The sequence below is a fragment of the Bombus fervidus genome, chromosome 9 (genome assembly GCF_041682495.2).
Source record: "Bombus fervidus isolate BK054 chromosome 9, iyBomFerv1, whole genome shotgun sequence".
NCBI classification, from domain to species: domain Eukaryota; kingdom Metazoa; phylum Arthropoda; class Insecta; order Hymenoptera; family Apidae; genus Bombus; species Bombus fervidus.
Genome location: NC_091525.1, coordinates 10,946,784 through 10,963,732, shown reverse-complemented (window position 1 = coordinate 10,963,732; position 16,949 = coordinate 10,946,784). Strand labels below are relative to the sequence as shown.

General features: G+C 35.5%; 1 protein-coding gene across 3 annotated transcripts in view; it reads left to right on the top strand.

Annotated features, from left to right (window-relative positions):
• The window catches only part of Hex-a (Hexokinase A), a 35,477-nt gene that overhangs the window by 3,219 nt on the left and 15,309 nt on the right, over positions 1-16,949 (top strand). The gene's annotated exons all lie outside the window — the stretch shown is intronic.

Here is a 16,949-nt window from a genome sequence, read left to right as displayed (position 1 = left end):
CATTAAAACGTTGTAACGAAAGTACGAAAGCTAGATATGCTTATACGTATTTACGTTTTGAGACGCCATCCGGCTTTATCAATACAAAGTTGATATCGCTGTGCCGTCGAATTTATCGTAAACAGAATTTCATGGCGATTTCGTCGCGTTTCTTTTTCGCGCAATCTCGTCTTGTTGAATGACAAGAACAAAAATGAAACGGAAGACCGTAGCGTACGTTTGTCATCGTGCACGAAAACAATAAACGTATGTACGACGTATACATCAATATGTCTCATGAACGTTACGTATCCTGTCTTATATTAGACTAAACTACGAAAAAGAATATTGACGTACACATCGCATTTCATATTTTTCTCATAACTTTTTAATGGCGTATTTATGGACTCCTCGCTACATGACATTTTAATGTTACTTTTACCTAGCCAGGACACACTGGCATAGTTTATACGCCAAAGTGCAGGACATCCTGTCCATCTAATTTTCTATAATGTTTCGGTAATTTGAGAAAGAGTTACGTAGATCAAATACAATTATATTACGATGATGTAGCGCGGTTTTTGTTTAGAAATTAATTTACGATGCACTGTATCGAGTATCGCGTCGTGCCAAAACTTCGCGTCGTAATAGGGGAAGAAGTAGTGCGGTGAACCTTGAAACTCTTTATTTAAACAAAATCACATTGGCAGCGGAATCGTAGTGCAACAGTTCTACATTGTCGTTACGTAGTTTAAATCTGATTTATTCTCGTCACAGATAGAGATTTAAGAAGTTCCATGTCAAGTACTGCATTGATATCGACAGTTCATCTATAGACGACAATCTCTCTTTTATTTCAAACGTAAAAGCGACGACGAGTAACAATCGCTGCTTAAATCGAAATCCTTGCAATTGAAAAGACGTTGAAGTACTTTAACTAGAGTTTCAATCTGATTAATTTAATCTATATATGTAATATATTTTCGTGACGTTCTTAATCTACATTAATATCGTCAGAAAAATTGATCTCATTTAGAAATTCCTACATCTCTGATTCGATATCTTCTCTCAAGTAAAATATCTTCAGCTGCGAAGTAGAAAAGACAGCTTCAGCGTATTATTAACGCTAATAAACGATCTTCTTCAAGTCTCGACACATCTATCAACATGTTTGTCCTGAATTTTACAGACTGCGTGATATTAATTAAACTTTGTCCAGAAAAGATAAAAGTCTATAATCAGGACAATCTGAATAAAGTTCGATTAAAAATAACGCAATCCTCGTAACATTCTTATCGCATCTCGAACAATAAAAGGGAAAATTTAGAATTTAACGCCATTATCGTCTGATTATCATCTTTAGAAGTCCCCGCTTCCGTATAAAATTGATTTTATGATATCGCGTCGTTAGGTAAAAACTGGCAAAGCTTCTACTTCGTTAAAACATAAAATCGTGACTTTAGGCTAGACATTGGTATTCGTGTAGTTCTTCTCGATCTCGACGAACTTCAGTTTCTTTCGAAAGTGTCGTTTTATTAAAAATGTCCAATTATAATCATTGGTAAATCGATCGAATTTCTTTTGATACATTATGGAGCACGGATACGTTCCGGGAGAGAATTTGGTAAACTACAAGATCTTGATTCGAGAAATATTTTTGGGGCGAAAAGTCGATGAGAAAAGATTGATATTACTGTGGGTTTTCAGCCAGTAACCGTGGTCGTTCGCAGACCATGTTGCAAGAAGCACAACGAAGAGGAAATGTGCGTGCCAGCGATCTCTAAAAAGGCAATTAAGTAATTTCAATCCTTCTTTGCAACCAATTTCCAATTTTCGACGTGTTTTTATACTTGCGATTATATTTTAATTGCTTCATGGAAATCAAAACAAACAAATAAAAAAAAAAAAAAGAAAAAAGAAAGAAAAGATAGAAAAGAGATAGAGACTACGAAAAGTATTAGCGGAGAAATTTTATTTTCGTTTGATTAACGATAGATCAATTTTTTCAGAGACGTTAAATCTGATAGATCAAAGACACTGATTTTGAGGACTTTCATTACTCTGACCTTTTCATCTGAACCTTCTCGATATTACGATCTGAACTTTCTCGCAACTTCATGACGCTATGATTATGGCGTTTCGTATTTATCTTTCAATGTAACAAATTTTTATTGATTTTCGTGTCAATTTTGCTCAAGATGATATTCATGCGGAAAGTTTCTTAGTTATTTTCTTCCACTGCAAAGGAAAATGGCCTGCACTCGTACAACATGCGTTTTGCAAGACCCAACGCTCAAATCTGTGAGTCGCTATCGAAAGCTTCATATTTTTTAAGATAACTAGAGTCAATTTCATTCGAACTTGCTACGTTTCAAATATAAGCTACCTCTCTTTCAGACTTGATAGATTTATCGATACTGTTTAATTTTATAAATTCGACTTTAATTTCCTCTATGTGCCCTTTTCTAACGGAGTACACGGTTTTATTTATAAACTAATTCTTCATAAATCTTTAAGACTGTTTTGACATTATTTAAAAACACACTTGTCTATTATCAGTCAAGGTCTATAATTCATACGATAGCGAACACACTGTCAACGATTATGGCAGGATATGCAAATAACTCGGTACGTGACACTGGAAAATGGAGGATCGAATGTTACATAAGCATCGAAATGGTAATGCGGTGGTACGGTCTAGCAAATTATCGGAGGTTTCATGGAAAAAAAAGGAGACTCGAAGGAGAAGGAGAGACACCGATAGAAATAGAAAAAGAAACGAGAATTTTACTGTAACAGCGAGTTCGTTATCGCAAAAATAAGACCTTCCTGTTCGACGCTAATAATTAGCATTAGGAAGATAAGAGTAATTTTATCGTGTCTCGTAAGCAGATTACAAATTCTATGGTATAGATTATTCTAAGCAAGTACAGCTCATTTTTATGCAACGGAAGATTCTATTTATTCGTTCGTTGCGAATTTAATAGTAAAGTGGTGAAGTACATGACGCATGCGATATCTTATTTTTCTGAAAATAATCTTCTGCAAGTAGTTCGTTGTTTAGAATTAGAATAATAAATCTATGGAATGAAACGAAAACAAATTATTTAACGTACTATTTGGACTGCATACATATAAATCATTTTCCAATACTAGCACGAAGCATATCGTTCTTTTAAGAACGCTATTAATTTTTAAACTTAACTGAGACTGAACTAAAAACGAACTAGTTTTTTAAACATAAAATATCTTTTTAATCTCATTTTTATCGTTCTGAAGGAACGTCGTCAACAGTGAGCGTAGTTCTTCAAACAGCTAAATTTCAAGGATTAATTGCTCAAACGAAGGTCGAATTGATTTACTCCATTCACATTTTCTAGATCACGGAACACGTGAATGTCTAATGTTAGTCTTGCGATTCAGTAAAAGATGTTAATCTTTCGTTTAATTTACGATCCAAGTTTCATTATTTTCCTATTTCTATTTTCACGTTCTTTCATACGCGACAATAAAATATCGCGATAATTGAAAGAGCGACTTACACGACTGTTCATCAATATTTTACAAAAGGAGAACATGATTGTTGCGATACATCGGTATTAAAGAAACGACATGTGATCTCCTCGCCGATTTCGATGTCCTTAAAATATGTTGTCAGTGTCATGGCTTTGAACAACTTTTCCCTGTACAACAAATATTTTCCTATATAACTTCTTCCCAGATAACTACTAACAATTTCCTAGATGAATAATCATGCGCAGTAGTACGCGACGATACGACAAACTGAATATTTAAATTATGATCGATGATATTCCATTTGTTATGAATAGACGAAAACATCATCACGAACAAGTCTGGTATTCCCTGTGCACTATTGGGAAAGTTTTCTCGTAAAAAATAAATTCATCGCTGCATGATCTAATAGCCTAATCTATGAAACCTTGTATCGCGAATCATTTACGATTCTCTTTCTTAATTTAATCGTAAGATTGACAAATTATCCTCTTGCGAGAGAGAATTGCTCGTTTATGAGAAATTTCTCATTAGCTACGTGTTTTTATATTTTTTATTGTACATTCGTGGTTTTAAAAATTCCACGCTATCGGAAAGTCGTTAGATATCCGGAGGAGTAACTTTACAACCATCATTCATCGTTATATACTCATTTTATTGGTGTCATAATTCCGCATAGAGATACCGCACAATATAGATCAAAGTAGATTTAAAGAGAAGAGCTGTTAATCTTAGTGACTTGTTTTGAAACTTATAGCAGTCGTAAATTAACTCTCTCGCCTGTAGATATATTTTTTACGAGGCAAAAAGATGAATATGTGAATGATCGAAGTACCACAATTACATTTCCCTTTGACACCGTAGTTTCGTAAATAATGTTAAAGATATCTACGTATCGAGGGTTCAACGCTCTTTTGGTATTTGAGAATTTCACCAAGAGAAATGACGAATGGATTTCACGTCCAACTTTCGATTAAGCGTTCACTTCCAAACGCAATTTTCACTGCCGCGTTTTATGTATTTTTAAAGACTCGTACGTATTTAATACCAAACTTTGGTCGATCAAAACGTCGTTCTTCTATTTAAACTTTTAGTCTACTTGCCGATTCGTTATATATAATATGTTCTCAACGTTATCATTTTAAACAACTTTTTCTTACACGTATATAGGGTGGTCGGTTTTAGTTTTCCAGTTATAAGCAAAAGCACGTTTGCTTTTATACGTGTACTGCTATTCTATTGTACAGTGGAGAAGCGTGTCTTACGCTAACCAAATATGTTTGTAACAAGTACATATGAACGAATTTATTTGAGTATTTTCCTTCCATTATCAACGTCACTGAATTTAAATCACTCGTTTATATCGCTATCCTATCAGTAGCCGAAACCTATCCACTTCTTTTCATTTGGAATTCCGTGAGCGGAATATTCGTTATTTTTTCCATTTCTAACGCGTCACTGTGACATACTTTTCTGTATAGCTCGGATATTAAAGCCGACTAGACTACGTATGGCAACCGAACATACTTTTGCGTGTAACTCGAAAATTAAAATCAACCACCCTATATATGTATAAGAAAAAGTTGTTCACAATGATGTCCTTGACAAGATATTTCAAGGGCATCGAAATCGACGAGGTGGCAACTATCCGGCAACTCGACCACACCTCTTAATTGCATTGAATTTTAATAAGTCATCCAACAACCTCTACGCAGTTTTTAATACGATTTAATCGGAATATCTTTGGGAATAGCATTCAATTGGTTGCTGCGTATGGTCTGGTCGAAAAATCTAGTAATTCTAAATGTTTGTGTACGCGCGAGGAGACGTCAAAGACAAAGCAACGATGTTTAACCAGCATGGAACAGGATTGACACGCTGTTGCATAATGACGACACAAAACGATACTCATGTGCAACGCGATACTCGATCCATGTAATACGTCGGCCAGGTTTACGTTTTAGTCGCAACGTTTTCTCCCAATTCGTACTACGAACTGCAGTGCATAGCATCTTACTTCGATCTTCTTCTTCTTCTACTCGATTTCACGAGATTGATAAAACCCAAAATAGAAGCAACGAGAACTAATTTAAAAAAAAAAGGAGACCATTTCGAAATGTAAATTTGGTTTCGAAAAAATGAATCGCGATGGAAAGGATAGAGGAATTGTTTCGAGTTGACGAAGTTCGATAATCGGAGATTCGGACCGAGGAATAACGAATTATGTTAATCTACAGCTAGTCCGATGTTCGTCTATTATGATCGATGGTTTCCAGTTTATTGGACTTTGATTGACCACAATAACGTTCCACTGGAAATGCGTTCGATTGCATAATTCCTAAGCAAATTGGTCGTTATCTCTTTCTCTGCTGCTCGAAGAATGCCGCATTGGAAATTATGGAATGTACGTGCGGGTTGCACTCGCAAATATCTGTTTTACGATTATTGTGTCGGCAGGTGTGTTCTACAGTTTGCTTTTTAAAAGTACGTGCGATTATAAATAAATGTTATGAAACTCGTTTAGAACGCATGACTAGGAATTTACATAGATTTAGATCGAGGTACTCGGAATTTACATAGCATAGACAGTAGACACTTGTTTATCGCTGTGCCAGTTTAGTTCATATATTGAAAAGAATCAATTGATCCCATTATACGATGCACCATCTCAACGTCTGCTAGACGACTGAGTCATCGCTGATGATTCATTTTTCAAAACTAAAATAAAATTATACAGATAGACCGTAGACGTTTACGCAATTTCGCGTTTTTATCGACGTAATCGAACAGCGCTCGTAGAAAACACTGTAAGCGCCAGAATTGAAAAATGTCGATGTTTTATTGGAAAATGGTCTGCATACCGATGAGAATGCTGCGATATGGAATTTAAGTGCCATTTTCCTTTCCAAATATTATTAACAGTGCTAAAAGATGATGTCACGATGTTGCCCCTATAGAATACAAAATACAAGTACGAACAAACATTAGTTGATCGTTTTCTGGCTTTTGTCTATGCCATGTATCTGAATGAATGGAATATCGAGCTTTCTTTGCAACTAACAGGTGGCACGTGCAGGGTTTTCTACGGATATACTTTCGTTTTTAATGGATTTGCACTATAACGATACATAAATTTTCTCTTCATCCTGAAAAACTTGTTTCCTGGCACTTACGCTGGTGTTTTCTACGAGCACTATTCAATTAACGAAATACACCAATTAAACATTATACTGGGTGGCCTAATTTGGACGTTTTATATATTCCTGTATATTATGTTCGTTCTTCAGATTTTTACGCTTTCAAACTTCCTATAAATATATAAATATCCACGGTCGATTTGTAACAATAAATAAAATAAGATTATCCCTGTATCCATAACTTTAACTTCAATTATTAGTAAATATTAATACAATTTATTATTAAGAAGTATTATGACGAATACTTTCACGAATGATCGCCCAACTAACCGGTGTGCAAATTAAATCGCCATGGTCGAGCTACGTTCAAACGTTGCAATCTTCTATTTAAATCTCCGATCGGCATTGTTACGGATCGGTTCCATCTAGAAAGCGTCATACGACACTGAACAATGTTTATTCTTACTATGATTCCGAGATGCAACTTAAGCAGGGGCAACTTGACTCTCGTTAACCCTCTGCAGGCGATATACGATACGGATATGTACGATACTGTGCAGCAATCTTAAGGATAATTTGAAAATTATTATGCAAAGAATATTATCACGAAAGGAATAGAACGAGCAAAGGCGAGAACATACAAAAAATGTGATTTAGATAATATTGAGAATTAGAAAAGGAGTTGTTGATAAAGGCGTAATCATTGTTACGATAAAATTTAAAAGGCCAGGTTAAAAATAAAAATTGTTATTGGCATCGTCGTCGCCTCGTGGCGTAAACAACGTTTCATTAAAATTAATCCTCCCATTTTTGTTACGGCTTATTAGGGATTAATTCGGTGATTTTAGAGACGTGAGCAGGAAATTTGTATCAAAGTTATTTACATTGGATTACTTTGCAGCACTTTATACCATATCGGTATATCATTATAAAAGAAAGCTGCGCTATAACGTTATTACATAATGCAGCGAAGTTCTTCGTGCCGCATTTGCGCATACAGATCGTTAATCTAATGATTAATGATCTTAAAGTTTAAAAAGGAACCTAATAATCCACCATAAAATTACAAAATAAATTCTCCTTTAATAACGCAAAAAGTCTCATGTATAACGAAGATTCTGCCAATTTATTCGCATTCGATGATACATCGGACGGACACGTATTGAATCTAATTAAATTCATTGAACTCGTCAGCTGCACGTCGAACGTCGCATACTTAAGAAACACGCATGCATCGAGTGTGGTTTATTGAATGAATACATTGGATCGCGAACGTTTCAATTGTACGTCAAACGAATCGTTAGAAATATGAGTTACGGACGACAGTCTGTTCGAACGTCATCTGGATCAGAGACGTGCAACTGGAAATTTTTAATTACTACATCTAATTGCCTGTTTCACTAAGCCGTAGAAGAAGAATTCCTGCACAACTATACACAGATCGTAGACTGCGAACGTACATGCATTTATGGCAAATTTTAATGGTGCGAGATCGTACAGGATCAGAATGCGCGTAGGACGCAGAGATAAATAAAATAAAATGTATTCATATCACGGAATTACGTAAGAAATGGAACTTGGAATAATCGCTTATTACAGGGAAATAAGTCTCACGTGCTTAAAAAATTCGAGATTTCTTGGAACTTTGAGAACCAAAGATCCATTTATCTTTAAATATTTCTCGAGATTTCTAAGAATTTCAAGTATCAAAATATGTTCGAAGAGATATGCTTCGTAATTAGACAAAATTTCAGTGTAAAACAATGGGGTCTTTGTCCGAAGATGGCAATCAGAAAACCGATGCTTAAGCGTATTTACGTTCCGCTTGCGAGTAGATTGACAAGCGTTCGCATTATCAGCGATAATATAAGGATATAAATATAAGAACAAAGATGATGCTTCTCGCGATCTTGCGGTAAATTTCCATCGAAAAATGGATCTTAAAACGACGAAAGAAAGCGCGAGAATACAATCCATTGGAACAATCCATTGCCGCGTTATTCGGGTATTTATCCGTTTCGCGTTAGAAAATTAGAAAATCGAAGGGTTGAGAAAAATGGAAGATGGAAGAAATTAAAAATGTAGAACTCACGTTAAATATTAAAGATACATCGAATGTTTCTGGAAAGATGAACAAATTTATCGTAGTGCAGTTCCTCATTTCCTCGATCGTTTACTAGAAAATCTCCGACCAATTATTTGCATCTAAAATTAAGGGGAACTCGACAAATATTCTCACGTATAATTGTTTTGTCGACTCGAACTGATTTACGATAAGTGACGAAATATACATATGTGTGATTTATCCAATGTCTAATCATTCGCGATTAGGATAACAATCTGTTTAACGACGAAATATTTTTCTATCGTCTTGTTTTCCTCTCTGGCATAAAATATTTAATTTACGTAAGACGTAATTGAAGCGATTGAATGTTGAACTCGGCTGGTGTAACCGGCAATTACGTAATTTTATTTAACACCGTTCGACTATTTCTTGTTCTAATCTTCGGGCTTCATCTTAATTAATTTTATTAGTCAAAATACCGATGTCTCTTATCGATTCCGCGATTATTGCTAGTAGGAAAATTGTACACGATTCTGAAGAACATTTATCATACGTTTACGTACGTTGTTTCAAGGAAATAAAACGAAAGTATATGTCACATTTTTGTTGGAATATTCGTTGCTTTTTTGAGAAAAAGGTAAATAGTTCTTTTCCAATTTTTTGCTCTTTAACATAGTAAGAAATAAATGTTCATGAATATTCTGTAAGTTTACGCATAATGGACGTTCGTTAGCAAAATTCGTTTCTTTCTATTTTTTTTTTTTTTTTCTTTTCCTTTTTCACGTGGCAGATAGTTTTATTATTTACGAGGAAGTGAAGAGGCATTAGGATCGAGGACGTATTTAAAACAAAATTTACTAAGATGTGTACTATTTGCGTGTATTCTTATATAACGCTTCCTACATTTTCTCTGTCTCGAAGATCATCCGATGACAAGTACAAGGAGAATTACAGGGGTCTGTTTCTTAGACATCGCCAAAACAACACGTGACTTCATAATTCTTCAATTTTCATGATTTTATCTCCGATTAATTTATTTTATAAATTTTACGAGTTTCGAGTTTCGTTAAAATTACATAACGACAAGAATTCATTTCTTACATAAAAACATTTTTATCGGATTATAATGGTGAACAGTGATACGAACAATTGAGATTAATATAATATATTATTCGTATATATGATTCGATAGACACGCTAGATAAATTTGAAAAGTTTCGAAATTTCAAATAAACTTATCCTTTAATTCATCAGTTAATCTCTCAGTAATCAAGCTTTACAATTGTCGATGTATCGAGTTTACAATTAAATTTCACTTCCTAATCTTTTTGAAACACGTTGTATATGATATCATTCACATATGAATCAAAATGCATCTAAAGTGGTAGAAGCCTTCATGGGTTTCATGGGTCAGACGTGTTTCAAAAGAGAAAATGCTCACATAGTTCCAAGGAGATGATTACGTGAGCCTGAACACGTACGTATGAAGTTCGAGTCAGGGCCACCGGTAAAATTCGTGCAAATTCTCGACTCGACCTCGCCCCATTCATCTTTCTATTCATCTCCGATATATACATACGATCGTTTAAAAATAAAACAAGCTGCCACGGTTTTTACGCGACTAGACGCCTCTTACTAGCCTTTTTTTTATTTTATTAAAATCGTCAAAATATTGATCGAGTTTATCCTTTATCGGAATATAAAAATTTGCTCAAAAATGGACACGCTATTTCACGCGTATTCTTCTTGAAAACGATTAAATTATTCTCTGAATTTCATTTCGTGACCACTGGATCGCTAGCATTGCTTAAGACACATACCTCGAAAATCGATCTATCCTTATTCATGCACAATACGTTCTTGGTACGGTGACGAACGATTTCTCGTCGATTATTATTATTGACAGTCGAGAACCATGAAATTCCTAAGCAATGTATCGATCGATAAGAGGACGTTACCGTAGATCCACCAGGTGTTTCTTTAGGCGTGACTATCGCCGCTTCCTCTTTCGCATCGGCGCAACGCGACGATTTCAGCGCTTATCACGCGTGACACGCTGGTTTCGAGATTAATTTTCGTGGAACGCCTCGTGGAACGTGAATGAATTGCCACATCGCGGCATTTTTCTGTCGGTGTATTCGTAGCGATTGTAATTATTAAAAAAAACTCGATGAGAAAGTGAAGAAACCTTACAACTTGAAGAACTTCGTCCGCTTAAAGAAGATAAAAAATTAAACGGCGCGTAAAAAATTAGACAAACGTACGAGAATTCGAGAATATGCGATTCGTAGGTAGGAAAATTGGAATTTCGAACGGTCTTTGGATAAGAAAAGGATCTTGTAGAGAACTAGCTCAGCGAGTGGTTGAATGCTCACGTATGCAAAGAGAAAACGAAGATGCGTGAGAGCACACACGTTTTAGTTGACCGATCACATTCTTCCGTCGATGACGAAACCTCCGTTCATACAATGCACGAATTCCCTGTGGTTTAATTATCGGGAAACGGGTATTCCCGTGTCGGTTGTTACTTGTCAAATTAGCGTCAATAGCGTAAATAATTACGGCAATATTGGGTTGCTACCGGGAAAAATGTATAATTAAGCAATGTGATCGGAAATACTTTTGTTCCTATGTTGCTATTATTTTTATTATTTATTTTATTTATTTATTCTTCACCCATACACCGTATGTGTTTGTGTGTGTATATATATATATATCTAAATCTTATTTCTAACATATAAAACATTACACAACCAGTACTTAAAATATAAACAATGTAGCCATTAAAATGCGTAATTAATTATTTAGATGGCTTGAAAAATAGATCGAAAATTGCAGTGATTACTCAGAAAGAATATTTAAAAAATTACTATTCGCTATTACTAAGTAGCAAAGAGCTTCGAAAGTATAAAATAATATGAAAATAAGGTAATTATTTAGAAAGCTGCCAGCATCTTGGATCTCGGTGATTTTTTAACGTGTTATCGGGCTGATGATTCTCTACAGACAGAATTCGCTGTTGCGCTACCGACAGTTTTTCGCAAATATCTCGAACGCTAAAAGAGTCCGACGATAACACACAAAGGAAAAAATTGTCCCAAAAATATTGATTTGATACGACGTATTAAAAGATCATGGAAATCGAAGGTGGTGGCAAGTTTCTAAATAATTATGGAAAGTAAATAGGTCAGAAAAGCAAAGAAGATTTGGTTGTCCTTTTAATTTACAATTTTTGAAAAGATATTTTAAGGTGATATAGAAGACAACGTAATTAAATGTGATGTTTGAAAAGTAGATCATAGTTTATTTCGCAATTTCGTTTCTATCTATTTTTAGTCGATAATTAAATTCGAAATTGAACTTAAGTGAAACACCCAAGGAAAGGTGTGGTTTTGTTCCTTTTGTTTGAGAATAAACGATACCATTGGTTTGTCCTCTGCATTATCGAAGTTATCTTTATTGGTATTGCGTGCAAAGAAGAAATTACGGGTATTACACGAAAGCATCAGAGTTTTATCTCCTTTATCGTAAAAGTTATTCCTGAACGATTAAAAGCTATGGTAACTTGACGACGTGACTTTTTCGTCTCTCCTGATCGCAATACGATATTTTCAAATCCGTTTCTGGTTATAAATTTAAAGATATCGTTCCCATATCTTTAATCTTTATCCGCGATACAACTGTCGCGAAATTGCGGTTTGCGTTTGGAATAACTTTTTGTCATCGACTAAGGCCGTCTGTTCGTTCCTTTGTTTCAAAGAATCTTCGTAATTAATCTGGAATTTAATCCATTTTTGATCTCACCTGGATCTTTGCTCGGTACCTGTATGAAATTTTTTGTCGTGTTTCCTATCCATCGACTTGCGGATTATTACAAAAATTTATACTGTGAATAATTACAGACTCGAACGCATTTTCCGCATTATTTGTTCAATGTTTCCAAGAAACCGCAGATCATGCTTGGATATGTTAAGTGAAATTGTTTTTGTAAAGTGTAAATTGAACGCTATAGGATATCAGGAGATGTAACTATTACATTTTATAACCGAAATAGAAGATAAAGAAACAAGTTTTCAACAAGACGATGCTCTTATTCATACAGCCGCCAAGTATAAAAATGTGGTATCAGGATTTCGGAATGGAATTATTATCATGGCGAGTATTCGGTCCTAATCCGCTTACGATCGAAGAGCTGCGAGGAATTCTAGCAAGAAAAATTTACGATCAAGAGGATCCACTTACGGAGGATATCGTGGAATTCGAAAAAAGGATAAAAAAACGAATAAAATCTGCGAAAACGGATATTGAAAACGAAAGTTTAAATAAGTTAGAGGATAGTGTACCTAACAGATTAATAGAAGCAATAAAAAATAAAATCCACTAAACGGTGAATAAACTTCGTATATAATTAGTTATAATTAATTAATTATTTATGTAATTAGTTCGCATTTGTTCACGGCCGAGAACGTAATTTTGGAAGAGAATTTAATTTTTTTTAGACTTCGAAAGAAGGAGATTTTCGTCGTATCTTCAGTTTTATTTCATATTTTAACACGAAAAACCTAAAAACAGGGTAGAGTTTATAACTATCCATAGTACTGTATTTTTATGAATACGAATAAAGAAATGAGATTAAAACCAAAATTTCAGCTACTAGAAATCATGTCTGGTTTTTTACGTTTTTATGTGCTCTTACATAATTATACGCAGTTTGTACGCTTTTGTACCTTTAAATTTCTCGCAAATTATCGGATCTTTGTCTTTGATCGTCAAATATGAGTCGTAGCTTTCTCCTGTCATGACGAACTTTGTTTCTCGTTTTACCTGACGCGATACGTTTCCCAACAATTATTTGGTTGTCGTTGGAAATCAATGATTCGCGGAAATCGGAGTATATTTAGAAAGCACGTGAAAACGTGGCGGACCGACATTGAAAAATCTCGTGTACTCACGGAAAGGCAACGTCTTACGTTCCCTAAAAGAAGAATGTCACGCCGATGACGTCAAACAAAAGAGGGATCGACCGTACGAGCCCTCGCAGCCGACCAATGGCACGTTCGTTCCCTCGATGAAACCAGCTGACTGTTGCGTTGCGTCACCCTTTTTAGCCTCAAAGTTTCAGGCTTCAACGAACACACGCGTGACTGTTAAGCGCGCGTGTTTCGATGGAACGTGAGAGACTGCACGATGTTTTTTTAACAATCCCATACAAGTTTTACAGATGCAATTAATATTATAAAATTGAATAAAATCCAAAGTTTGTACATTTCGAGGGTTGAAACGAGTACGTAATTTGAGACTTTTGTGCGTATACTAGCTAAGCCTTTTAGCTTACAATTCACTCTGTTTCATTGGCAAGAACGCGTGTTAATCTTTCACGAAGGTTAATTTTCGATAGGATAATTATCTCCGAGCTCGCTATTAATCTTCTTATTTTCATTTACTCGTCTTAGATTGGAGTCCCCGAACGTATATGCCATGCTCTCAAAATATACCGAGGCCCCTATAACGTTCTATTTTAAAAGACGTTGATGTTCGAACTCTCCCTTTCTTACTGCTCAAATGAATTTATAGCGAGTCTCACCTTTATATTCGTATAAGAAAAATAGGCACGAGATCCTAAAACGGTACTTAGCAAGCTTTATTCGTATTCCCATAAACTATCACACGTCCCCACATTTCTGAGGATTAATTGGAATTTTCAAAAGTCAATGTTACAGACAGGCGTGATAGGAAATTTAGAGGAATGGAGTCGCGATTTCGGAATTCGACGGTACAATTGTTCACGACCATTGGCTTTCCCGTTGTTTGCCAACATTGCGCAACTGTATTTCACTAGACCTGGTTCCGTTTATGCGGAAGCTTCTTTTGGCGCGTAATTATTCGAGTAGCGACTTTTTCTCGCTCGAGGGACCAAGAGAACCGGTTTGAATGAAAGGAAACGTTTAAAGAACACGAATCTTCTATGAAAAGATATTCTGGTTAAGAATAAACATTTTGAAAGCATCCTCGCGATTCTCTTCCGGAATAACGGAACATTATCTGGAATGGTTTGTTTTGGTACTTTGTGTCTTCTTGTGAGAAATTTTATCGAACGAGAGAATGAAAATCAACTTGCAAAAATCGCAGGAATTTTTTGAATAGAACGATAAGATACGTTGGAACGAAATATCGATAAGAATAAGAATTATGTACATAAAAGTTGTGTCGATTCTTATTATCGTCGAACTGTGTGAAGCAACTCGAGTAGCTGAACGATATCTGTTTCTAACAAAGCAAAGATTCGTTAATAAGCGGCTCTCTACTATGAGTTTCACTACTACTTCGATTAATTACTTCGTGTGTCTGAAAATAATATCATAAATGACAAGTATTTCTGAACGAATATTGTTCTTGTACACGTCACTTATTCTAGACAAAAATGAGATAATAATATCTTATACGAGGGAGACCATTTACACTTTTATTATGTGATAATATTTCACAAACATTACTGGTCTTTCTAAAGAACATTAGAGAAGACCAACGATTTTATATTTATGGAACATGATGTTTTTATACGTTTCATAAAAAAGGGATGTTTATAACATAAAGACGGAGTGTCCGATGAACTAAAAACTCTCATTTACGCCGTTTCTTTGGTAGAAAAGCTTTATCGATCCTAGAATAATCGTCCGACGAAATCCACACGCGCTTTCGACGCTTTGTACTCGTCTGCTCGTCAACTCAAAAGCCAAACCGCGTTTCGAATTTCGTCATACAGCGACGCAGTAAAATGATCAAATTTTCTCTTGTTTTATTTTTGTGTATTGGACAGCGAAAAACACAGGATCGACATACAAACAAAAGAACTTTGTAAAAAATGCGATAAAACTAACGAAATACAGTATCATTCGTCCACACGACGCCTGTCAACGAAAATTCAAGAAAGTTGATTTTAAAGCGTCGATTCGAAAATATTTTCCACTTTCATCAAACGGAATCTTCGCTTCGATGTGATAATTAATAACGAGTTTCCATCGAGTCTACGTCGAGAAACTTGCTTATAATCGTGACTAGGAGGAACTTCCTCTGCTTGAACGATTCATCGCAAACAATTTTCAACGCACTGCACCGCCTACTTCTTCGTAGTCAGCATCATCGATCGACCATCGAATACACGTCGACGTTTCTGTCACTATCGTCCCTATCGACCCATATGTTTGTGCTTCGCCAAACACACCTGGAAAGAATATGCGCTACGCCACGAGGAAGCCTCCATGTGGCATATAAAACCACAAGATAATGGACAAGGAACGATGGAGAATGCTCGATCGATCGAATGACAACGAGGCTTTTACCTTCGTAGGAGGACCATTTGTTCCTTTTTCTTTTTATCAGCTTTATCAGCTTTCCGATCGGTCGAACATGTTAGAACTAACGACGATGTAACGCAGTTCAATTGTACAATTTACACGTATAAAATATTAGAAAACCTATATTTCTTACATAAATATTACATTTTAGCAAGCTTGCTTTACGAACGTTGCACGTTGTCTGCATCCACCTGAACGTGCAATAAACGTAAACATATAGAAATATATTTCATGAAATAGTAATTGAAGGAGAAATACCTTGACTAGAACTTTTGGAAACGTCACTCTTATTCTTTTGTATGTAAACAAATCTCTAATTATAGAGGGTTAAAATAAATATCGGAACATTCAACGTATCGTGCATCCGAGTGCGGATATGACGAACGGAAGTGGCGCATCGTGTGTCCGCTAGAAACACAGTCTCCGGAAGATAAACGCAAGTTGCAGCTCGAATCGGTGGAATACGCGATGGAAGAGCGGAATGAAATACTCTATTTGTTGCCAGCTATATGATATCGGTATAATGAAACATAAATTGACTGGAAGATTAAACGAAGTGAATTGCGTCATTGTTGTTGCAAAGCTGTATCGCGTTACCGCGAAGCAAAAGAACAAGTACGATGGACATAGAACCGTGGGACAATTGTTGGATAGATCGAAAAGAATCAACGACTTTTATTAGGTAGAGCTCAATGCTCAATACCATGCAGTAATATTACTGAATGAAGCAGTGGACGATCGAGTACTATTGGTTAATGAAAAAGGTAGATTGATCGAAGGTACTCGGGTACGTTTTTGCACTCGACTTTTTATTACAAATATCTTGGAAACGTTGCACGTGTTATCGTATTTGCGTAATCTTGACGCTAGAAAGTTCATAATATAGCGAATAGGAATTGA